The sequence below is a fragment of the Microcebus murinus genome, chromosome 20 (assembly GCF_040939455.1).
Source record: "Microcebus murinus isolate Inina chromosome 20, M.murinus_Inina_mat1.0, whole genome shotgun sequence".
Classification (NCBI taxonomy): domain Eukaryota; kingdom Metazoa; phylum Chordata; class Mammalia; order Primates; family Cheirogaleidae; genus Microcebus; species Microcebus murinus.
In genome coordinates, this window is record NC_134123.1 from 1,465,552 (window position 1) to 1,488,500 (window position 22,949).

The 22,949-nt window shown below is 63.0% G+C and overlaps 6 non-coding genes across 6 annotated transcripts; all 6 read right to left on the minus strand.

Annotated features, from left to right (window-relative positions):
• Nucleotides 1-3,111: 3,111 nt before the first annotated feature.
• LOC142862710 (5S ribosomal RNA) lies at nucleotides 3,112-3,230 on the minus strand. Its single transcript, XR_012913808.1, has one exon. It is a non-coding gene; the product is annotated as a 5S ribosomal RNA (ribosomal RNA).
• A 3,774-nt stretch (nucleotides 3,231-7,004) lies between these two features.
• LOC142862711 (5S ribosomal RNA) lies at nucleotides 7,005-7,123 on the minus strand. Its single transcript, XR_012913809.1, has one exon. It is a non-coding gene; the product is annotated as a 5S ribosomal RNA (ribosomal RNA).
• Nucleotides 7,124-10,902: 3,779 nt separating this feature from the next.
• On the minus strand, nucleotides 10,903-11,021 carry LOC142862712 (5S ribosomal RNA). Its single transcript, XR_012913810.1, has one exon. It is a non-coding gene; the product is annotated as a 5S ribosomal RNA (ribosomal RNA).
• A 3,777-nt stretch (nucleotides 11,022-14,798) lies between these two features.
• Nucleotides 14,799-14,917, minus strand: LOC142862713 (5S ribosomal RNA). The gene has a single exon (XR_012913811.1). It is a non-coding gene; the product is annotated as a 5S ribosomal RNA (ribosomal RNA).
• A 3,778-nt stretch (nucleotides 14,918-18,695) lies between these two features.
• On the minus strand, nucleotides 18,696-18,814 carry LOC142862714 (5S ribosomal RNA). The gene has a single exon (XR_012913812.1). It is a non-coding gene; the product is annotated as a 5S ribosomal RNA (ribosomal RNA).
• A 3,774-nt stretch (nucleotides 18,815-22,588) lies between these two features.
• On the minus strand, nucleotides 22,589-22,707 carry LOC142863018 (5S ribosomal RNA). The gene has a single exon (XR_012913905.1). It is a non-coding gene; the product is annotated as a 5S ribosomal RNA (ribosomal RNA).
• Between the last annotated feature and the right edge of the window lie 242 nt (nucleotides 22,708-22,949).

Here is a 22,949-nt window from a genome sequence, read left to right on the forward strand (position 1 = left end):
GGCCCAGTCCAACGGGCCTGGGCCTGGCCGGGGCTGCATTGGACCCCGACCACCCTGGCGTGTGGACTCGCTAAAAATCGGCCATTAGATATTGGATTCCAGCTTCCTGGAGGTCATTTCACTAATGAGTGCACCGGAAAGAGTTTCCTAATCCATCTGTGAGGGTGGCAACTGAAAGAGAATTTTAAAGCTGACAGAATAGGCGAGGGAAGGCATAGGAGATTTCCACACCCAGCAAGGAAGACTTTCCCGAAATGGAAGAAAGAAACGAGCAAACAGAGACACCGGTAGCCCGCCCGGAAAAGAGTCTGCCCCTGAGAGAAAGCACCCTGACCAGGTTCACCCGTGGGTGGGTGGCGAGCTAGCGGCATTCAGAAGAGCGAGGCCCGCAGTCTGTGCGGAAGACACCTGCGCTCGGGTGTGTGTGGCGGCGCGATTCACAAGCAGCTCTAGATGTTAAACCAAGGAGAAGCCAGGGAGTTCCCAACGCCCCAGGTGTCCTCAGCCCACGACTGGCTGCTGTGGGAATGCGAAGCCCGGCTCCTTGTCTCAGAGCGGGGTTCCCAGGAGGATCAGGCTGAAGCTGGGACTTGGCCTCAAAGTGTCCCCTCGCATGGCCACCCCCTTCCCCTTCCTGCTCCTCTACTCCTGGTGCCCCTCCATCCAGGGGCCAGACCTTAAAGAGTCACCGCAAGAGAATCCTGGTCCCAAAGGAGCCTTCTGGGGGACCGGTGCTGAGAGAGGTTGTGGGCATGGCCCGCTGGGGCTCTGCCCGACCCAGGGCTGAGAGATGCCACCTCCCAGCTCTGGGTCCCTGCAGGAAGTGTTGGCAAGCACAGGGCCGGTCCTCCAAAGGCCCAGGTGCAGGGAGCCCAGGCCAAGCAGCCTGTGGAAGAAGCCACTTGCCGTGCCACCCCGGGAACAGGACTGCAGGCCCCGGCCCTTCCCACCTCCTCCTCCTCCTCCTCCGCCCCGCACCCCCCCCCCCGACATGGCACAGGGCTCAGAGACACCTCAGACTCTTGCTACCCAAAGTGCAAAGGGCATCAGTTGCTCCTCCAAACCCCCCGCCCAGCAGACCGCGTTGTCCAGCCAGCCCCCGGGCCTCCCTGGGGTGCCCAGCACAAAAGTGCAGACACCCACCGGACCCTCAGTCTCAGTTTTCGGAGGTTTTTGCCACTCTAAGGACCCGCAGGCCAGCTGGGCCTTCGGGCAGGACAGAGAGCCCCGGAATCCGACGTGGAGAGCTGCGTGTACGTCCCCATCAGGAGGCGGTCCCCACCTCCGCGGCTCTCCCCTTGCGGGGAGCGGCAGCCCAGCCGGCAGCCGCAGGGCCTCAGGGAAGACACCAGGCTGGGCCCCCGCGGCACAGCGGGGGCACGTCCCCCGCACTCACGCGACTTAGGGACGGCTGCTGGAGACTGCTGCGGCCACCCTGCTGCCGGGTTTCTGGAGGGCTTCCTGGAAGCAGCGTCCACACCAAGCCCTTGGAAGGCCCAGGCGACGGAGCAGCCGGTCAGGCAGGGGCCGAGGACGGTGAGAGGCCGGGCGGGCGGGAAGGAGCGTGTCAGGCAGGGGCAGAGGACGGTGACCGGCCGGGCGGGGAGGAGCCGGTCAGGCGGGGGCCCAGGACAGTGACGGGCCTGGCCGGGGAGGAGTGCGTCAGGCAGGGGCAGAGGAGACGGGCTGGGTAAGGGTTAGGGTTACAGTTAGGGCACAATTCACAATCCCAAAGACGTGGAAGCGACCCGAGTGCCCATCCATCCAGGAGTGCATCAATAAAATGTGGCGCGTGGACACCACGGAGTGCCATTCGGCTGTGAGGAGCAGCGGTGAGAGGGCGCCTCTCGTGTTCTCCTGGCCAGAGCTGGAACCCGTTCCAGGAAGCCAAGTATCCCAAGAATGGACACACGAGCACCACGTGCGCGCGCTCACCAGCAAATTGGTACGAACGGATGGACGCCTAAGTGGACAGAGAGGAATCACCTTCATCGGGTGGGTGTCGGGCGGGTGGGGGGAGGGGAGGGGCATACACATCCATTAGGCATGGGGTGGGTGCGCACCGACTGGGGGATGGGCGCACTTGAAGCTCTGACCCGAGGGGGGAGGCTTGGAGAGGGCAAGGCACCCGACCTTAACATTGGTACCCCCACAATACGCTGGAACAACATGAGAGGTATATGAATAAGAACACAGGGGGGGCCGGGCGCGGTGGCTCACGCCTGTAATCCTAGCTCTCTGGGAGGCCGAGGCGGGCGGATTGCTCCAGGTCAGGAGTTCGAAACCAGCCTGAGCAAGAGCGAGACCCCGTCTCTACTAAAAATAGAAAGAAATTAATTGGCCAACTAATATATATAGAAAAACACAGCCGGGCGTGGTGGTGCATGTCTGTAGTCCCAACTACTCGGGAGGCTGAGGCAGCAGGATTGCTTGAGCCCGGAGATTGAGGTTGCTGTGAGCTAGGCTGACGCCATGGCACTCACTCTAGCCTGGGCAGCAAAACGAGACTCTGTCTCAAAAAAAAAAAAAAAAAAGGAACACAGGGGGGAGGGCGGCACGGGCAACACATGTCACCTGAATACTTGTACTCCCATCATCTGCTTGAAAAGAGAGAGAAAAGAAAATGCAATCCTAGAGGTAAGAGACACTTTTTAAAAATAATGAATCCGAAGAGAAAAGTAAAAGGAGGCCTGTGGAGCAGGTCTGGGTGTGACTCCGGATCCCCCAACATCAGGTGCCACCACCAAAGATTCCTGCGTGTAGCCCATAGAACCCCAAAAGCAACGGGACGAGTTCTGGTCACATACTCCCTCAAAATGACATCCTGGCCTTCTTCTGGAACTCCCTCCCCTCTCAGACTCTCAAGGTTTCCTCCAGCGTGTCGGTTCCCACAGAGCAGACCTTTGGTCTGAGACCTGACAGTCCAGATGCCACGCATGCTGCCGCGTGGCGGCGGTGTCGCGGCTTGGGACAAGAGGAGGCCCCACGGTGCGGGCTGGGGCGCCAGGCACCGCGGCGGGCGCTGAGGGTGGGGGTGACCCCCACCCCGGGCCGCCGCCGCGCTCCCAGAAAGGGGACAGAACAAGAGGCCAAAAAAAAAAAAAAAGAAGCAGCCTGTGGCACCCGGTATTCCCAGGCGGTCTCCCATCCAAGTACTAACCAGGCCCGACCCTGCTTAGCTTCCGAGACCAGACGAGATCGGGGGCGTTCAGGGTGGTGTGGCCCTAGACGGCGGCGGAGGGCGCCCCTGCCCCGCTCGAGAAGCCGAGCCTCTCTGGGCTTCCCCGCCGCCGCCTCCCGCCCCAGGCCCCGCGCCGGGCCGGGCCGGGCCGGTTGAGTTCGCCGGCCGGGTCCCGCTGGCTCCCAGGGACGGGGGTGATGGGCGGGGCGGGGCGGGGCGGGGCGGGGTGGGGGGCTGTCTCTCTATACACACACACACACACTCACACTCACTCACACTCACACAAGATGCGCCTCCACGGCTGGACTCGCCAAGGTGGAGCCCTCCCAGCCCCCCTCGTCTCCTCGCCCGGCCTCCTTCACCTACCCGCTGCCCACCCCCAGCGCGTCGCTGCCGCTGACTGCGCACGCGCGGGACGCTCGCCCTTTGACCCCAGCCAGGGGCCGCCCTCCCCCACAACCCCTTTCAGCTGCGCCCCCCCCCTCGCCCTGTGGGTGGGCTGCCGCCTATTCCCCCGAGCCAGGGCTGGGGCACAGCCAGTGTATGGGGCGTCTCTCTCTGGGGATGTGTCCCATGGGTGGGGTGGGGTGGCGTGGTCTGGGGGGCGCTGAAGAAATCAGTCCCCTCCATCTCCTACCTCTGGAAAACGCCCAAGCCCGTGGAGAACTGCCGGCACCGCTTCGTGGGGGCCGGGACCCTCCTCCGTGTCCTCCTGTGGCCCAGTCCAACGGGCCTGGGCCTGGCCGGGGCTGCATTGGACCCCGACCACCCTGGCGTGTGGACTCGCTAAAAATCGGCCATTAGATATTGGATTCCAGCTTCCTGGAGGTCATTTCACTAATGAGTGCACCGGAAAGAGTTTCCTAATCCATCTGTGAGGGTGGCAACTGAAAGAGAATTTTAAAGCTGACAGAATAGGCGAGGGAAGGCATAGGAGATTTCCACACCCAGCAAGGAAGACTTTCCCGAAATGGAAGAAAGAAACGAGCAAACAGAGACACCGGTAGCCCGCCCGGAAAAGAGTCTGCCCCTGAGAGAAAGCACCCTGACCAGGTTCACCCGTGGGTGGGTGGCGAGCTAGCGGCATTCAGAAGAGCGAGGCCCGCAGTCTGTGCGGAAGACACCTGCGCTCGGGTGTGTGTGGCGGCGCGATTCACAAGCAGCTCTAGATGTTAAACCAAGGAGAAGCCAGGGAGTTCCCAACGCCCCAGGTGTCCTCAGCCCACGACTGGCTGCTGTGGGAATGCGAAGCCCGGCTCCTTGTCTCAGAGCGGGGTTCCCAGGAGGATCAGGCTGAAGCTGGGACTTGGCCTCAAAGTGTCCCCTCGCATGGCCACCCCCTTCCCCTTCCTGCTCCTCTACTCCTGGTGCCCCTCCATCCAGGGGCCAGACCTTAAAGAGTCACCGCAAGAGAATCCTGGTCCCAAAGGAGCCTTCTGGGGGACCGGTGCTGAGAGAGGTTGTGGGCATGGCCCGCTGGGGCTCTGCCCGACCCAGGGCTGAGAGATGCCACCTCCCAGCTCTGGGTCCCTGCAGGAAGTGTTGGCAAGCACAGGGCCGGTCCTCCAAAGGCCCAGGTGCAGGGAGCCCAGGCCAAGCAGCCTGTGGAAGAAGCCACTTGCCGTGCCACCCCGGGAACAGGACTGCAGGCCCCGGCCCTTCCCACCTCCTCCTCCTCCTCCTCCGCCCCGCACCCCCCCCCCCGACATGGCACAGGGCTCAGAGACACCTCAGACTCTTGCTACCCAAAGTGCAAAGGGCATCAGTTGCTCCTCCAAACCCCCCGCCCAGCAGACCGCGTTGTCCAGCCAGCCCCCGGGCCTCCCTGGGGTGCCCAGCACAAAAGTGCAGACACCCACCGGACCCTCAGTCTCAGTTTTCGGAGGTTTTTGCCACTCTAAGGACCCGCAGGCCAGCTGGGCCTTCGGGCAGGACAGAGAGCCCCGGAATCCGACGTGGAGAGCTGCGTGTACGTCCCCATCAGGAGGCGGTCCCCACCTCCGCGGCTCTCCCCTTGCGGGGAGCGGCAGCCCAGCCGGCAGCCGCAGGGCCTCAGGGAAGACACCAGGCTGGGCCCCCGCGGCACAGCGGGGGCACGTCCCCCGCACTCACGCGACTTAGGGACGGCTGCTGGAGACTGCTGCGGCCACCCTGCTGCCGGGTTTCTGGAGGGCTTCCTGGAAGCAGCGTCCACACCAAGCCCTTGGAAGGCCCAGGCGACGGAGGAGCCGGTCAGGCAGGGGCCGAGGACGGTGAGAGGCCGGGCGGGAAGGAGCGTGTCAGGCAGGGGCAGAGGACGGTGACCGGCCGGGCGGGGAGGAGCCGGTCAGGCGGGGGCCCAGGACAGTGACGGGCCTGGCCGGGGAGGAGTGCGTCAGGCAGGGGCAGAGGAGACGGGCTGGGTAAGGGTTAGGGTTACAGTTAGGGCACAATTCACAATCCCAAAGACGTGGAAGCGACCCGAGTGCCCATCCATCCAGGAGTGCATCAATAAAATGTGGCGCGTGGACACCACGGAGTGCCATTCGGCTGTGAGGAGCAGCGGTGAGAGGGCGCCTCTCGTGTTCTCCTGGCCAGAGCTGGAACCCGTTCCAGGAAGCCAAGTATCCCAAGAATGGACACACGAGCACCACGTGAGCGCGCTCACCAGCAAATTGGTACGAACGGATGGACGCCTAAGTGGACAGAGAGGAATCACCTTCATCGGGTGGGTGTCGGGCGGGTGGGGGGAGGGGAGGGGCATACACATCCATTAGGCATGGGGTGGGTGCGCACCGACTGGGGGATGGGCGCACTTGAAGCTCTGACCCGAGGGGGGAGGCTTGGAGAGGGCAAGGCACCCGACCTTAACATTGGTACCCCCACAATACGCTGGAACAACATGAGAGGTATATGAATAAGAACACAGGGGGGGCCGGGCGCGGTGGCTCACGCCTGTAATCCTAGCTCTCTGGGAGGCCGAGGCGGGCGGATTGCTCCAGGTCAGGAGTTCGAAACCAGCCTGAGCAAGAGCGAGACCCCGTCTCTACTAAAAATAGAAAGAAATTAATTGGCCAACTAATATATATAGAAAAACACAGCCGGGCGTGGTGGTGCATGTCTGTAGTCCCAACTACTCGGGAGGCTGAGGCAGCAGGATTGCTTGAGCCCGGAGATTGAGGTTGCTGTGAGCTAGGCTGACGCCATGGCACTCACTCTAGCCTGGGCAGCAAAACGAGACTCTGTCTCAAAAAAAAAAAAAAAAAAGGAACACAGGGGGGAGGGCGGCACGGGCAACACATGTCACCTGAATACTTGTACTCCCATCATCTGCTTGAAAAGAGAGAGAAAAGAAAATGCAATCCTAGAGGTAAGAGACACTTTTTAAAAATAATGAATCCGAAGAGAAAAGTAAAAGGAGGCCTGTGGAGCAGGTCTGGGTGTGACTCCGGATCCCCCAACATCAGGTGCCACCACCAAAGATTCCTGCGTGTAGCCCATAGAACCCCAAAAGCAACGGGACGAGTTCTGGTCACATACTCCCTCAAAATGACATCCTGGCCTTCTTCTGGAACTCCCTCCCCTCTCAGACTCTCAAGGTTTCCTCCAGCGTGTCGGTTCCCACAGAGCAGACCTTTGGTCTGAGACCTGACAGTCCAGATGCCACGCATGCTGCCGCGTGGCGGCGGTGTCGCGGCTTGGGACAAGAGGAGGCCCCACGGTGCGGGCTGGGGCGCCAGGCACCGCGGCGGGCGCTGAGGGTGGGGGTGACCCCCACCCCGGGCCGCCGCCGCGCTCCCAGAAAGGGGACAGAACAAGAGGCCAAAAAAAAAAAAAAAGAAGCAGCCTGTGGCACCCGGTATTCCCAGGCGGTCTCCCATCCAAGTACTAACCAGGCCCGACCCTGCTTAGCTTCCGAGACCAGACGAGATCGGGGGCGTTCAGGGTGGTGTGGCCCTAGACGGCGGCGGAGGGCGCCCCTGCCCCGCTCGAGAAGCCGAGCCTCTCTGGGCTTCCCCGCCGCCGCCTCCCGCCCCAGGCCCCGCGCCGGGCCGGGCCGGGCCGGTTGAGTTCGCCGGCCGGGTCCCGCTGGCTCCCAGGGACGGGGGTGATGGGCGGGGCGGGGCGGGGCGGGGCGGGGTGGGGGGCTGTCTCTCTATACACACACACACACACTCACACTCACTCACACTCACACAAGATGCGCCTCCACGGCTGGACTCGCCAAGGTGGAGCCCTCCCAGCCCCCCTCGTCTCCTCGCCCGGCCTCCTTCACCTACCCGCTGCCCACCCCCAGCGCGTCGCTGCCGCTGACTGCGCACGCGCGGGACGCTCGCCCTTTGACCCCAGCCAGGGGAGGGGCCGCCCTCCCCCACAACCCCTTTCAGCTGCGCCCCCCCCCTCGCCCTGTGGGTGGGCTGCCGCCTATTCCCCCGAGCCAGGGCTGGGGCACAGCCAGTGTATGGGGCGTCTCTCTCTGGGGATGTGTCCCATGGGTGGGGTGGGGTGGCGTGGTCTGGGGGGCGCTGAAGAAATCAGTCCCCTCCATCTCCTACCTCTGGAAAACGCCCAAGCCCGTGGAGAACTGCCGGCACCGCTTCGTGGGGGCCGGGACCCTCCTCCGTGTCCTCCTGTGGCCCAGTCCAACGGGCCTGGGCCTGGCCGGGGCTGCATTGGACCCCGACCACCCTGGCGTGTGGACTCGCTAAAAATCGGCCATTAGATATTGGATTCCAGCTTCCTGGAGGTCATTTCACTAATGAGTGCACCGGAAAGAGTTTCCTAATCCATCTGTGAGGGTGGCAACTGAAAGAGAATTTTAAAGCTGACAGAATAGGCGAGGGAAGGCATAGGAGATTTCCACACCCAGCAAGGAAGACTTTCCCGAAATGGAAGAAAGAAACGAGCAAACAGAGACACCGGTAGCCCGCCCGGAAAAGAGTCTGCCCCTGAGAGAAAGCACCCTGACCAGGTTCACCCGTGGGTGGGTGGCGAGCTAGCGGCATTCAGAAGAGCGAGGCCCACAGTCTGTGCGGAAGACACCTGCGCTCGGGTGTGTGTGGCGGCGCGATTCACAAGCAGCTCTAGATGTTAAACCAAGGAGAAGCCAGGGAGTTCCCAACGCCCCAGGTGTCCTCAGCCCACGACTGGCTGCTGTGGGAATGCGAAGCCCGGCTCCTTGTCTCAGAGCGGGGTTCCCAGGAGGATCAGGCTGAAGCTGGGACTTGGCCTCAAAGTGTCCCCTCGCATGGCCACCCCCTTCCCCTTCCTGCTCCTCTACTCCTGGTGCCCCTCCATCCAGGGGCCAGACCTTAAAGAGTCACCGCAAGAGAATCCTGGTCCCAAAGGAGCCTTCTGGGGGACCGGTGCTGAGAGAGGTTGTGGGCATGGCCCGCTGGGGCTCTGCCCGACCCAGGGCTGAGAGATGCCACCTCCCAGCTCTGGGTCCCTGCAGGAAGTGTTGGCAAGCACAGGGCCGGTCCTCCAAAGGCCCAGGTGCAGGGAGCCCAGGCCAAGCAGCCTGTGGAAGAAGCCACTTGCCGTGCCACCCCGGGAACAGGACTGCAGGCCCCGGCCCTTCCCACCTCCTCCTCCTCCTCCTCCGCCCCGCACCCCCCCCCCCGACATGGCACAGGGCTCAGAGACACCTCAGACTCTTGCTACCCAAAGTGCAAAGGGCATCAGTTGCTCCTCCAAACCCCCCGCCCAGCAGACCGCGTTGTCCAGCCAGCCCCCGGGCCTCCCTGGGGTGCCCAGCACAAAAGTGCAGACACCCACCGGACCCTCAGTCTCAGTTTTCGGAGGTTTTTGCCACTCTAAGGACCCGCAGGCCAGCTGGGCCTTCGGGCAGGACAGAGAGCCCCGGAATCCGACGTGGAGAGCTGCGTGTACGTCCCCATCAGGAGGCGGTCCCCACCTCCGCGGCTCTCCCCTTGCGGGGAGCGGCAGCCCAGCCGGCAGCCGCAGGGCCTCAGGGAAGACACCAGGCTGGGCCCCCGCGGCACAGCGGGGGCACGTCCCCCGCACTCACGCGACTTAGGGACGGCTGCTGGAGACTGCTGCGGCCACCCTGCTGCCGGGTTTCTGGAGGGCTTCCTGGAAGCAGCGTCCACACCAAGCCCTTGGAAGGCCCAGGCGACGGAGGAGCCGGTCAGGCAGGGGCCGAGGACGGTGAGAGGCCGGGCGGGAAGGAGCGTGTCAGGCAGGGGCAGAGGACGGTGACCGGCCGGGCGGGGAGGAGCCGGTCAGGCGGGGGCCCAGGACAGTGACGGGCCTGGCCGGGGAGGAGTGCGTCAGGCAGGGGCAGAGGAGACGGGCTGGGTAAGGGTTAGGGTTACAGTTAGGGCACAATTCACAATCCCAAAGACGTGGAAGCGACCCGAGTGCCCATCCATCCAGGAGTGCATCAATAAAATGTGGCGCGTGGACACCACGGAGTGCCATTCGGCTGTGAGGAGCAGCGGTGAGAGGGCGCCTCTCGTGTTCTCCTGGCCAGAGCTGGAACCCGTTCCAGGAAGCCAAGTATCCCAAGAATGGACACACGAGCACCACGTGCGCGCGCTCACCAGCAAATTGGTACGAACGGATGGACGCCTAAGTGGACAGAGAGGAATCACCTTCATCGGGTGGGTGTCGGGCGGGTGGGGGGAGGGGAGGGGCATACACATCCATTAGGCATGGGGTGGGTGCGCACCGACTGGGGGATGGGCGCACTTGAAGCTCTGACCCGAGGGGGGAGGCTTGGAGAGGGCAAGGCACCCGACCTTAACATTGGTACCCCCACAATACGCTGGAACAACATGAGAGGTATATGAATAAGAACACAGGGGGGGCCGGGCGCGGTGGCTCACGCCTGTAATCCTAGCTCTCTGGGAGGCCGAGGCGGGCGGATTGCTCCAGGTCAGGAGTTCGAAACCAGCCTGAGCAAGAGCGAGACCCCGTCTCTACTAAAAATAGAAAGAAATTAATTGGCCAACTAATATATATAGAAAAACACAGCCGGGCGTGGTGGTGCATGTCTGTAGTCCCAACTACTCGGGAGGCTGAGGCAGCAGGATTGCTTGAGCCCGGAGATTGAGGTTGCTGTGAGCTAGGCTGACGCCATGGCACTCACTCTAGCCTGGGCAGCAAAACGAGACTCTGTCTCAAAAAAAAAAAAAAAAAAGGAACACAGGGGGGAGGGCGGCACGGGCAACACATGTCACCTGAATACTTGTACTCCCATCATCTGCTTGAAAAGAGAGAGAAAAGAAAATGCAATCCTAGAGGTAAGAGACACTTTTTAAAAATAATGAATCCGAAGAGAAAAGTAAAAGGAGGCCTGTGGAGCAGGTCTGGGTGTGACTCCGGATCCCCCAACATCAGGTGCCACCACCAAAGATTCCTGCGTGTAGCCCATAGAACCCCAAAAGCAACGGGACGAGTTCTGGTCACATACTCCCTCAAAATGACATCCTGGCCTTCTTCTGGAACTCCCTCCCCTCTCAGACTCTCAAGGTTTCCTCCAGCGTGTCGGTTCCCACAGAGCAGACCTTTGGTCTGAGACCTGACAGTCCAGATGCCACGCATGCTGCCGCGTGGCGGCGGTGTCGCGGCTTGGGACAAGAGGAGGCCCCACGGTGCGGGCTGGGGCGCCAGGCACCGCGGCGGGCGCTGAGGGTGGGGGTGACCCCCACCCCGGGCCGCCGCCGCGCTCCCAGAAAGGGGACAGAACAAGAGGCCAAAAAAAAAAAAAAAGAAGCAGCCTGTGGCACCCGGTATTCCCAGGCGGTCTCCCATCCAAGTACTAACCAGGCCCGACCCTGCTTAGCTTCCGAGACCAGACGAGATCGGGGGCGTTCAGGGTGGTGTGGCCCTAGACGGCGGCGGAGGGCGCCCCTGCCCCGCTCGAGAAGCCGAGCCTCTCTGGGCTTCCCCGCCGCCGCCTCCCGCCCCAGGCCCCGCGCCGGGCCGGGCCGGGCCGGTTGAGTTCGCCGGCCGGGTCCCGCTGGCTCCCAGGGACGGGGGTGATGGGCGGGGCGGGGCGGGGCGGGGCGGGGTGGGGGGCTGTCTCTCTATACACACACACACACACTCACACTCACTCACACTCACACAAGATGCGCCTCCACGGCTGGACTCGCCAAGGTGGAGCCCTCCCAGCCCCCCTCGTCTCCTCGCCCGGCCTCCTTCACCTACCCGCTGCCCACCCCCAGCGCGTCGCTGCCGCTGACTGCGCACGCGCGGGACGCTCGCCCTTTGACCCCAGCCAGGGGCCGCCCTCCCCCACAACCCCTTTCAGCTGCGCCCCCCCCCTCGCCCTGTGGGTGGGCTGCCGCCTATTCCCCCGAGCCAGGGCTGGGGCACAGCCAGTGTATGGGGCGTCTCTCTCTGGGGATGTGTCCCATGGGTGGGGTGGGGTGGCGTGGTCTGGGGGGCGCTGAAGAAATCAGTCCCCTCCATCTCCTACCTCTGGAAAACGCCCAAGCCCGTGGAGAACTGCCGGCACCGCTTCGTGGGGGCCGGGACCCTCCTCCGTGTCCTCCTGTGGCCCAGTCCAACGGGCCTGGGCCTGGCCGGGGCTGCATTGGACCCCGACCACCCTGGCGTGTGGACTCGCTAAAAATCGGCCATTAGATATTGGATTCCAGCTTCCTGGAGGTCATTTCACTAATGAGTGCACCGGAAAGAGTTTCCTAATCCATCTGTGAGGGTGGCAACTGAAAGAGAATTTTAAAGCTGACAGAATAGGCGAGGGAAGGCATAGGAGATTTCCACACCCAGCAAGGAAGACTTTCCCGAAATGGAAGAAAGAAACGAGCAAACAGAGACACCGGTAGCCCGCCCGGAAAAGAGTCTGCCCCTGAGAGAAAGCACCCTGACCAGGTTCACCCGTGGGTGGGTGGCGAGCTAGCGGCATTCAGAAGAGCGAGGCCCACAGTCTGTGCGGAAGACACCTGCGCTCGGGTGTGTGTGGCGGCGCGATTCACAAGCAGCTCTAGATGTTAAACCAAGGAGAAGCCAGGGAGTTCCCAACGCCCCAGGTGTCCTCAGCCCACGACTGGCTGCTGTGGGAATGCGAAGCCCGGCTCCTTGTCTCAGAGCGGGGTTCCCAGGAGGATCAGGCTGAAGCTGGGACTTGGCCTCAAAGTGTCCCCTCGCATGGCCACCCCCTTCCCCTTCCTGCTCCTCTACTCCTGGTGCCCCTCCATCCAGGGGCCAGACCTTAAAGAGTCACCGCAAGAGAATCCTGGTCCCAAAGGAGCCTTCTGGGGGACCGGTGCTGAGAGAGGTTGTGGGCATGGCCCGCTGGGGCTCTGCCCGACCCAGGGCTGAGAGATGCCACCTCCCAGCTCTGGGTCCCTGCAGGAAGTGTTGGCAAGCACAGGGCCGGTCCTCCAAAGGCCCAGGTGCAGGGAGCCCAGGCCAAGCAGCCTGTGGAAGAAGCCACTTGCCGTGCCACCCCGGGAACAGGACTGCAGGCCCCGGCCCTTCCCACCTCCTCCTCCTCCTCCTCCGCCCCGCACCCCCCCCCCGACATGGCACAGGGCTCAGAGACACCTCAGACTCTTGCTACCCAAAGTGCAAAGGGCATCAGTTGCTCCTCCAAACCCCCCGCCCAGCAGACCGCGTTGTCCAGCCAGCCCCCGGGCCTCCCTGGGGTGCCCAGCACAAAAGTGCAGACACCCACCGGACCCTCAGTCTCAGTTTTCGGAGGTTTTTGCCACTCTAAGGACCCGCAGGCCAGCTGGGCCTTCGGGCAGGACAGAGAGCCCCGGAATCCGACGTGGAGAGCTGCGTGTACGTCCCCATCAGGAGGCGGTCCCCACCTCCGCGGCTCTCCCCTTGCGGGGAGCGGCAGCCCAGCCGGCAGCCGCAGGGCCTCAGGGAAGACACCAGGCTGGGCCCCCGCGGCACAGCGGGGGCACGTCCCCCGCACTCACGCGACTTAGGGACGGCTGCTGGAGACTGCTGCGGCCACCCTGCTGCCGGGTTTCTGGAGGGCTTCCTGGAAGCAGCGTCCACACCAAGCCCTTGGAAGGCCCAGGCGACGGAGGAGCCGGTCAGGCAGGGGCCGAGGACGGTGAGAGGCCGGGCGGGCGGGAAGGAGCATGTCAGGCAGGGGCAGAGGACGGTGACCGGCCGGGCGGGGAGGAGCCGGTCAGGCGGGGGCCCAGGACAGTGACGGGCCTGGCCGGGGAGGAGTGCGTCAGGCAGGGGCAGAGGAGACGGGCTGGGTAAGGGTTAGGGTTACAGTTAGGGCACAATTCACAATCCCAAAGACGTGGAAGCGACCCGAGTGCCCATCCATCCAGGAGTGCATCAATAAAATGTGGCGCGTGGACACCACGGAGTGCCATTCGGCTGTGAGGAGCAGCGGTGAGAGGGCGCCTCTCGTGTTCTCCTGGCCAGAGCTGGAACCCGTTCCAGGAAGCCAAGTATCCCAAGAATGGACACACGAGCACCACGTGCGCGCGCTCACCAGCAAATTGGTACGAACGGATGGACGCCTAAGTGGACAGAGAGGAATCACCTTCATCGGGTGGGTGTCGGGCGGGTGGGGGGAGGGGAGGGGCATACACATCCATTAGGCATGGGGTGGGTGCGCACCGACTGGGGGATGGGCGCACTTGAAGCTCTGACCCGAGGGGGGAGGCTTGGAGAGGGCAAGGCACCCGACCTTAACATTGGTACCCCCACAATACGCTGGAACAACATGAGAGGTATATGAATAAGAACACAGGGGGGGCCGGGCGCGGTGGCTCACGCCTGTAATCCTAGCTCTCTGGGAGGCCGAGGCGGGCGGATTGCTCCAGGTCAGGAGTTCGAAACCAGCCTGAGCAAGAGCGAGACCCCGTCTCTACTAAAAATAGAAAGAAATTAATTGGCCAACTAATATATATAGAAAAACACAGCCGGGCGTGGTGGTGCATGTCTGTAGTCCCAACTACTCGGGAGGCTGAGGCAGCAGGATTGCTTGAGCCCGGAGATTGAGGTTGCTGTGAGCTAGGCTGACGCCATGGCACTCACTCTAGCCTGGGCAGCAAAACGAGACTCTGTCTCAAAAAAAAAAAAAAAAAAGGAACACAGGGGGGAGGGCGGCACGGGCAACACATGTCACCTGAATACTTGTACTCCCATCATCTGCTTGAAAAGAGAGAGAAAAGAAAATGCAATCCTAGAGGTAAGAGACACTTTTTAAAAATAATGAATCCGAAGAGAAAAGTAAAAGGAGGCCTGTGGAGCAGGTCTGGGTGTGACTCCGGATCCCCCAACATCAGGTGCCACCACCAAAGATTCCTGCGTGTAGCCCATAGAACCCCAAAAGCAACGGGACGAGTTCTGGTCACATACTCCCTCAAAATGACATCCTGGCCTTCTTCTGGAACTCCCTCCCCTCTCAGACTCTCAAGGTTTCCTCCAGCGTGTCGGTTCCCACAGAGCAGACCTTTGGTCTGAGACCTGACAGTCCAGATGCCACGCATGCTGCCGCGTGGCGGCGGTGTCGCGGCTTGGGACAAGAGGAGGCCCCACGGTGCGGGCTGGGGCGCCAGGCACCGCGGCGGGCGCTGAGGGTGGGGGTGACCCCCACCCCGGGCCGCCGCCGCGCTCCCAGAAAGGGGACAGAACAAGAGGCCAAAAAAAAAAAAAAAGAAGCAGCCTGTGGCACCCGGTATTCCCAGGCGGTCTCCCATCCAAGTACTAACCAGGCCCGACCCTGCTTAGCTTCCGAGACCAGACGAGATCGGGGGCGTTCAGGGTGGTGTGGCCCTAGACGGCGGCGGAGGGCGCCCCTGCCCCGCTCGAGAAGCCGAGCCTCTCTGGGCTTCCCCGCCGCCGCCTCCCGCCCCAGGCCCCGCGCCGGGCCGGGCCGGGCCGGTTGAGTTCGCCGGCCGGGTCCCGCTGGCTCCCAGGGACGGGGGTGATGGGCGGGGCGGGGCGGGGCGGGGCGGGGTGGGGGGCTGTCTCTCTATACACACACACACACACTCACACTCACTCACACTCACACAAGATGCGCCTCCACGGCTGGACTCGCCAAGGTGGAGCCCTCCCAGCCCCCCTCGTCTCCTCGCCCGGCCTCCTTCACCTACCCGCTGCCCACCCCCAGCGCGTCGCTGCCGCTGACTGCGCACGCGCGGGACGCTCGCCCTTTGACCCCAGCCAGGGGCCGCCCTCCCCCACAACCCCTTTCAGCTGCGCCCCCCCCCTCGCCCTGTGGGTGGGCTGCCGCCTATTCCCCCGAGCCAGGGCTGGGGCACAGCCAGTGTATGGGGCGTCTCTCTCTGGGGATGTGTCCCATGGGTGGGGTGGGGTGGCGTGGTCTGGGGGGCGCTGAAGAAATCAGTCCCCTCCATCTCCTACCTCTGGAAAACGCCCAAGCCCGTGGAGAACTGCCGGCACCGCTTCGTGGGGGCCGGGACCCTCCTCCGTGTCCTCCTGTGGCCCAGTCCAACGGGCCTGGGCCTGGCCGGGGCTGCATTGGACCCCGACCACCCTGGCGTGTGGACTCGCTAAAAATCGGCCATTAGATATTGGATTCCAGCTTCCTGGAGGTCATTTCACTAATGAGTGCACCGGAAAGAGTTTCCTAATCCATCTGTGAGGGTGGCAACTGAAAGAGAATTTTAAAGCTGACAGAATAGGCGAGGGAAGGCATAGGAGATTTCCACACCCAGCAAGGAAGACTTTCCCGAAATGGAAGAAAGAAACGAGCAAACAGAGACACCGGTAGCCCGCCCGGAAAAGAGTCTGCCCCTGAGAGAAAGCACCCTGACCAGGTTCACCCGTGGGTGGGTGGCGAGCTAGCGGCATTCAGAAGAGCGAGGCCCGCAGTCTGTGCGGAAGACACCTGCGCTCGGGTGTGTGTGGCGGCGCGATTCACAAGCAGCTCTAGATGTTAAACCAAGGAGAAGCCAGGGAGTTCCCAACGCCCCAGGTGTCCTCAGCCCACGACTGGCTGCTGTGGGAATGCGAAGCCCGGCTCCTTGTCTCAGAGCGGGGTTCCCAGGAGGATCAGGCTGAAGCTGGGACTTGGCCTCAAAGTGTCCCCTCGCATGGCCACCCCCTTCCCCTTCCTGCTCCTCTACTCCTGGTGCCCCTCCATCCAGGGGCCAGACCTTAAAGAGTCACCGCAAGAGAATCCTGGTCCCAAAGGAGCCTTCTGGGGGACCGGTGCTGAGAGAGGTTGTGGGCATGGCCCGCTGGGGCTCTGCCCGACCCAGGGCTGAGAGATGCCACCTCCCAGCTCTGGGTCCCTGCAGGAAGTGTTGGCAAGCACAGGGCCGGTCCTCCAAAGGCCCAGGTGCAGGGAGCCCAGGCCAAGCAGCCTGTGGAAGAAGCCACTTGCCGTGCCACCCCGGGAACAGGACTGCAGGCCCCGGCCCTTCCCACCTCCTCCTCCTCCTCCTCCGCCCCGCACCCCCCCCCCCGACATGGCACAGGGCTCAGAGACACCTCAGACTCTTGCTACCCAAAGTGCAAAGGGCATCAGTTGCTCCTCCAAACCCCCCGCCCAGCAGACCGCGTTGTCCAGCCAGCCCCCGGGCCTCCCTGGGGTGCCCAGCACAAAAGTGCAGACACCCACCGGACCCTCAGTCTCAGTTTTCGGAGGTTTTTGCCACTCTAAGGACCCGCAGGCCAGCTGGGCCTTCGGGCAGGACAGAGAGCCCCGGAATCCGACGTGGAGAGCTGCGTGTACGTCCCCATCAGGAGGCGGTCCCCACCTCCGCGGCTCTCCCCTTGCGGGGAGCGGCAGCCCAGCCGGCAGCCGCAGGGCCTCAGGGAAGACACCAGGCTGGGCCCCCGCGGCACAGCGGGGGCACGTCCCCCGCACTCACGCGACTTAGGGACGGCTGCTGGAGACTGCTGCGGCCACCCTGCTGCCGGGTTTCTGGAGGGCTTCCTGGAAGCAGCGTCCACACCAAGCCCTTGGAAGGCCCAGGCGACGGAGCAGCCGGTCAGGCAGGGGCCGAGGACGGTGAGAGGCCGGGCGGGCGGGAAGGAGCATGTCAGGCAGGGGCAGAGGACGGTGACCGGCCGGGCGGGGAGGAGCCGGTCAGGCGGGGGCCCAGGACAGTGACGGGCCTGGCCGGGGAGGAGTGCGTCAGGCAGGGGCAGAGGAGACGGGCTGGGTAAGGGTTAGGGTTACAGTTAGGGCACAATTCACAATCCCAAAGACGTGGAAGCGACCCGAGTGCCCATCCATCCAGGAGTGCATCAATAAAATGTGGCGCGTGGACACCACGGAGTGCCATTCGGCTGTGAGGAGCAGCGGTGAGAGGGCGCCTCTCGTGTTCTCCTGGCCAGAGCTGGAACCCGTTCCAGGAAGCCAAGTATCCCAAGAATGGACACACGAGCACCACGTGCGCGCGCTCACCAGCAAATTGGTACGAACGGATGGACGCCTAAGTGGACAGAGAGGAATCACCTTCATCGGGTGGGTGTCGGGCGGGTGGGGGGAGGGGAGGGGCATACACATCCATTAGGCATGGGGTGGGTGCGCACCGACTGGGGGATGGGCGCACTTGAAGCTCTGACCCGAGGGGGGAGGCTTGGAGAGGGCAAGGCACCCGACCTTAACATTGGTACCCCCACAATACGCTGGAACAACATGAGAGGTATATGAATAAGAACACAGGGGGGGCCGGGCGCGGTGGCTCACGCCTGTAATCCTAGCTCTCTGGGAGGCCGAGGCGGGCGGATTGCTCCAGGTCAGGAGTTCGAAACCAGCCTGAGCAAGAGCGAGACCCCGTCTCTACTAAAAATAGAAAGAAATTAATTGGCCAACTAATATATATAGAAAAACACAGCCGGGCGTGGTGGTGCATGTCTGTAGTCCCAACTACTCGGGAGGCTGAGGCAGCAGGATTGCTTGAGCCCGGAGATTGAGGTTGCTGTGAGCTAGGCTGACGCCATGGCACTCACTCTAGCCTGGGCAGCAAAACGAGACTCTGTCTCAAAAAAAAAAAAAAAAAAGGAACACAGGGGGGAGGGCGGCACGGGCAACACATGTCACCTGAATACTTGTACTCCCATCATCTGCTTGAAAAGAGAGAGAAAAGAAAATGCAATCCTAGAGGTAAGAGACACTTTTTAAAAATAATGAATCCGAAGAGAAAAGTAAAAGGAGGCCTGTGGAGCAGGTCTGGGTGTGACTCCGGATCCCCCAACATCAGGTGCCACCACCAAAGATTCCTGCGTGTAGCCCATAGAACCCCAAAAGCAACGGGACGAGTTCTGGTCACATACTCCCTCAAAATGACATCCTGGCCTTCTTCTGGAACTCCCTCCCCTCTCAGACTCTCAAGGTTTCCTCCAGCGTGTCGGTTCCCACAGAGCAGACCTTTGGTCTGAGACCTGACAGTCCAGATGCCACGCATGCTGCCGCGTGGCGGCGGTGTCGCGGCTTGGGACAAGAGGAGGCCCCACGGTGCGGGCTGGGGCGCCAGGCACCGCGGCGGGCGCTGAGGGTGGGGGTGACCCCCACCCCGGGCCGCCGCCGCGCTCCCAGAAAGGGGACAGAACAAGAGGCCAAAAAAAAAAAAAAAGAAGCAGCCTGTGGCACCCGGTATTCCCAGGCGGTCTCCCATCCAAGTACTAACCAGGCCCGACCCTGCTTAGCTTCCGAGACCAGACGAGATCGGGGGCGTTCAGGGTGGTGTGGCCCTAGACGGCGGCGGAGGGCGCCCCTGCCCCGCTCGAGAAGCCGAGCCTCTCTGGGCTTCCCCGCCGCCGCCTCCCGCCCCAGGCCCCGCGCCGGGCCGGGCCGGGCCGGTTGAGTTCGCCGGCCGGGTCCCGCTGGCTCCCAGGGACGGGGGTGATGGGCGGGGCGGGGCGGGGCGGGGCGGGGTGGGGGGCTGTCTCTCTATACACACACACACACACTCACACTCACTCACACTCACACAAGATGCGCCTCCACGGCTGGACTCGCCAAGGTGGAGCCCTCCCAGCCCCCCTCGTCTCCTCGCCCGGCCTCCTTCACCTACCCGCTGCCCACCCCCAGCGCGTCGCTGCCGCTGACTGCGCACGCGCGGGACGCTCGCCCTTTGACCCCAGCCAGGGGCCGCCCTCCCCCACAACCCCTTTCAGCTGCGCCCCCCCCCTCGCCCTGTGGGTGGGCTGCCGCCTATTCCCCCGAGCCAGGGCTGGGGCACAGCCAGTGTATGGGGCGTCTCTCTCTGGGGATGTGTCCCATGGGTGGGGTGGGGTGGCGTGGTCTGGGGGGCGCTGAAGAAATCAGTCCCCTCCATCTCCTACCTCTGGAAAACGCCCAAGCCCGTGGAGAACTGCCGGCACCGCTTCGTGGGGGCCGGGACCCTCCTCCGTGTCCTCCTGTGGCCCAGTCCAACGGGCCTGGGCCTGGCCGGGGCTGCATTGGACCCCGACCACCCTGGCGTGTGGACTCGCTAAAAATCGGCCATTAGATATTGGATTCCAGCTTCCTGGAGGTCATTTCACTAATGAGTGCACCGGAAAGAGTTTCCTAATCCATCTGTGAGGGTGGCCACTGAAAGAGAATTTTAAAGCTGACAGAATAGGCGAGGGAAGGCATAGGAGATTTCCACACCCAGCAAGGAAGACTTTCCCGAAATGGAAGAAAGAAACGAGCAAACAGAGACACCGGTAGCCCGCCCGGAAAAGAGTCTGCCCCTGAGAGAAAGCACCCTGACCAGGTTCACCCGTGGGTGGGTGGCGAGCTAGCGGCATTCAGAAGAGCGAGGCCCGCAGTCTGTGCGGAAGACACCTGCGCTCGGGTGTGTGTGGCGGCGCGATTCACAAGCAGCTCTAGATGTTAAACCAAGGAGAAGCCAGGGAGTTCCCAACGCCCCAGGTGTCCTCAGCCCACGACTGGCTGCTGTGGGAATGCGAAGCCCGGCTCCTTGTCTCAGAGCGGGGTTCCCAGGAGGATCAGGCTGAAGCTGGGACTTGGCCTCAAAGTGTCCCCTCGCATGGCCACCCCCTTCCCCTTCCTGCTCCTCTACTCCTGGTGCCCCTCCATCCAGGGGCCAGACCTTAAAGAGTCACCGCAAGAGAATCCTGGTCCCAAAGGAGCCTTCTGGGGGACCGGTGCTGAGAGAGGTTGTGGGCATGGCCCGCTGGGGCTCTGCCCGACCCAGGGCTGAGAGATGCCACCTCCCAGCTCTGGGTCCCTGCAGGAAGTGTTGGCAAGCACAGGGCCGGTCCTCCAAAGGCCCAGGTGCAGGGAGCCCAGGCCAAGCAGCCTGTGGAAGAAGCCACTTGCCGTGCCACCCCGGGAACAGGACTGCAGGCCCCGGCCCTTCCCACCTCCTCCTCCTCCTCCTCCGCCCCGCACCCCCCCCCCCGACATGGCACAGGGCTCAGAGACACCTCAGACTCTTGCTACCCAAAGTGCAAAGGGCATCAGTTGCTCCTCCAAACCCCCCGCCCAGCAGACCGCGTTGTCCAGCCAGCCCCCGGGCCTCCCTGGGGTGCCCAGCACAAAAGTGCAGACACCCACCGGACCCTCAGTCTCAGTTTTCGGAGGTTTTTGCCACTCTAAGGACCCGCAGGCCAGCTGGGCCTTCGGGCAGGACAGAGAGCCCCGGAATCCGACGTGGAGAGCTGCGTGTACGTCCCCATCAGGAGGCGGTCCCCACCTCCGCGGCTCTCCCCTTGCGGGGAGCGGCAGCCCAGCCGGCAGCCGCAGGGCCTCAGGGAAGACACCAGGCTGGGCCCCCGCGGCACAGCGGGGGCACGTCCCCCGCACTCACGCGACTTAGGGACGGCTGCTGGAGACTGCTGCGGCCACCCTGCTGCCGGGTTTCTGGAGGGCTTCCTGGAAGCAGCGTCCACACCAAGCCCTTGGAAGGCCCAGGCGACGGAGGAGCCGGTCAGGCAGGGGCCGAGGACGGTGAGAGGCCGGGCGGGAAGGAGCGTGTCAGGCAGGGGCAGAGGACGGTGACCGGCCGGGCGGGGAGGAGCCGGTCAGGCGGGGGCCCAGGACAGTGACGGGCCTGGCCGGGGAGGAGTGCGTCAGGCAGGGGCAGAGGAGACGGGCTGGGTAAGGGTTAGGGTTACAGTTAGGGCACAATTCACAATCCCAAAGACGTGGAAGCGACCCGAGTGCCCATCCATCCAGGAGTGCATCAATAAAATGTGGCGCGTGGACACCACGGAGTGCCATTCGGCTGTGAGGAGCAGCGGTGAGAGGGCGCCTCTCGTGTTCTCCTGGCCAGAGCTGGAACCCGTTCCAGGAAGCCAAGTATCCCAAGAATGGACACACGAGCACCACGTGAGCGCGCTCACCAGCAAATTGGTACGAACGGATGGACGCCTAAGTGGACAGAGAGGAATCACCTTCATCGGGTGGGTGTCGGGCGGGTGGGGGGAGGGGAGGGGCATACACATCCATTAGGCATGGGGTGGGTGCGCACCGACTGGGGGATGGGCGCACTTGAAGCTCTGACCCGAGGGGGGAGGCTTGGAGAGGGCAAGGCACCCGACCTTAACATTGGTACCCCCACAATACGCTGGAACAACATGAGAGGTATATGAATAAGAACACAGGGGGGGCCGGGCGCGGTGGCTCACGCCTGTAATCCTAGCTCTCTGGGAGGCCGAGGCGGGCGGATTGCTCCAGGTCAGGAGTTCGAAACCAGCCTGAGCAAGAGCGAGACCCCGTCTCTACTAAAAATAGAAAGAAATTAATTGGCCAACTAATATATATAGAAAAACACAGCCGGGCGTGGTGGTGCATGTCTGTAGTCCCAACTACTCGGGAGGCTGAGGCAGCAGGATTGCTTGAGCCCGGAGATTGAGGTTGCTGTGAGCTAGGCTGACGCCATGGCACTCACTCTAGCCTGGGCAGCAAAACGAGACTCTGTCTCAAAAAAAAAAAAAAAAAAGGAACACAGGGGGGAGGGCGGCACGGGCAACACATGTCACCTGAATACTTGTACTCCCATCATCTGCTTGAAAAGAGAGAGAAAAGAAAATGCAATCCTAGAGGTAAGAGACACTTTTTAAAAATAATGAATCCGAAGAGAAAAGTAAAAGGAGGCCTGTGGAGCAGGTCTGGGTGTGACTCCGGATCCCCCAACATCAGGTGCCACCACCAAAGATTCCTGCGTGTAGCCCATAGAACCCCAAAAGCAACGGGACGAGTTCTGGTCACATACTCCCTCAAAATGACATCCTGGCCTTCTTCTGGAACTCCCTCCCCTCTCAGACTCTCAAGGTTTCCTCCAGCGTGTCGGTTCCCACAGAGCAGACCTTTGGTCTGAGACCTGACAGTCCAGATGCCACGCATGCTGCCGCGTGGCGGCGGTGTCGCGGCTTGGGACAAGAGGAGGCCCCACGGTGCGGGCTGGGGCGCCAGGCACCGCGGCGGGCGCTGAGGGTGGGGGTGACCCCCACCCCGGGCCGCCGCCGCGCTCCCAGAAAGGGGACAGAACAAGAGGCCAAAAAAAAAAAAAAAGAAGCAGCCTGTGGCACCGGGTATTCCCAGGCGGTCTCCCATCCAAGTACTAACCAGGCCCGACCCTGCTTAGCTTCCGAGACCAGACGAGATCGGGGGCGTTCAGGGTGGTGTGGCCCTAGACGGCGGCGGAGGGCGCCCCTGCCCCGCTCGAGAAGCCGAGCCTCTCTGGGCTTCCCCGCCGCCGCCTCCCGCCCCAGGCCCCGCGCCGGGCCGGGCCGGGCCGGTTGAGTTCGCCGGCCGGGTCCCGCTGGCTCCCAGGGACGGGGGTGATGGGCGGGGCGGGGCGGGGCGGGGCGGGGTGGGGGGCTGTCTCTCTATACACACACACACACACTCACACTCACTCACACTCACACAAGATGC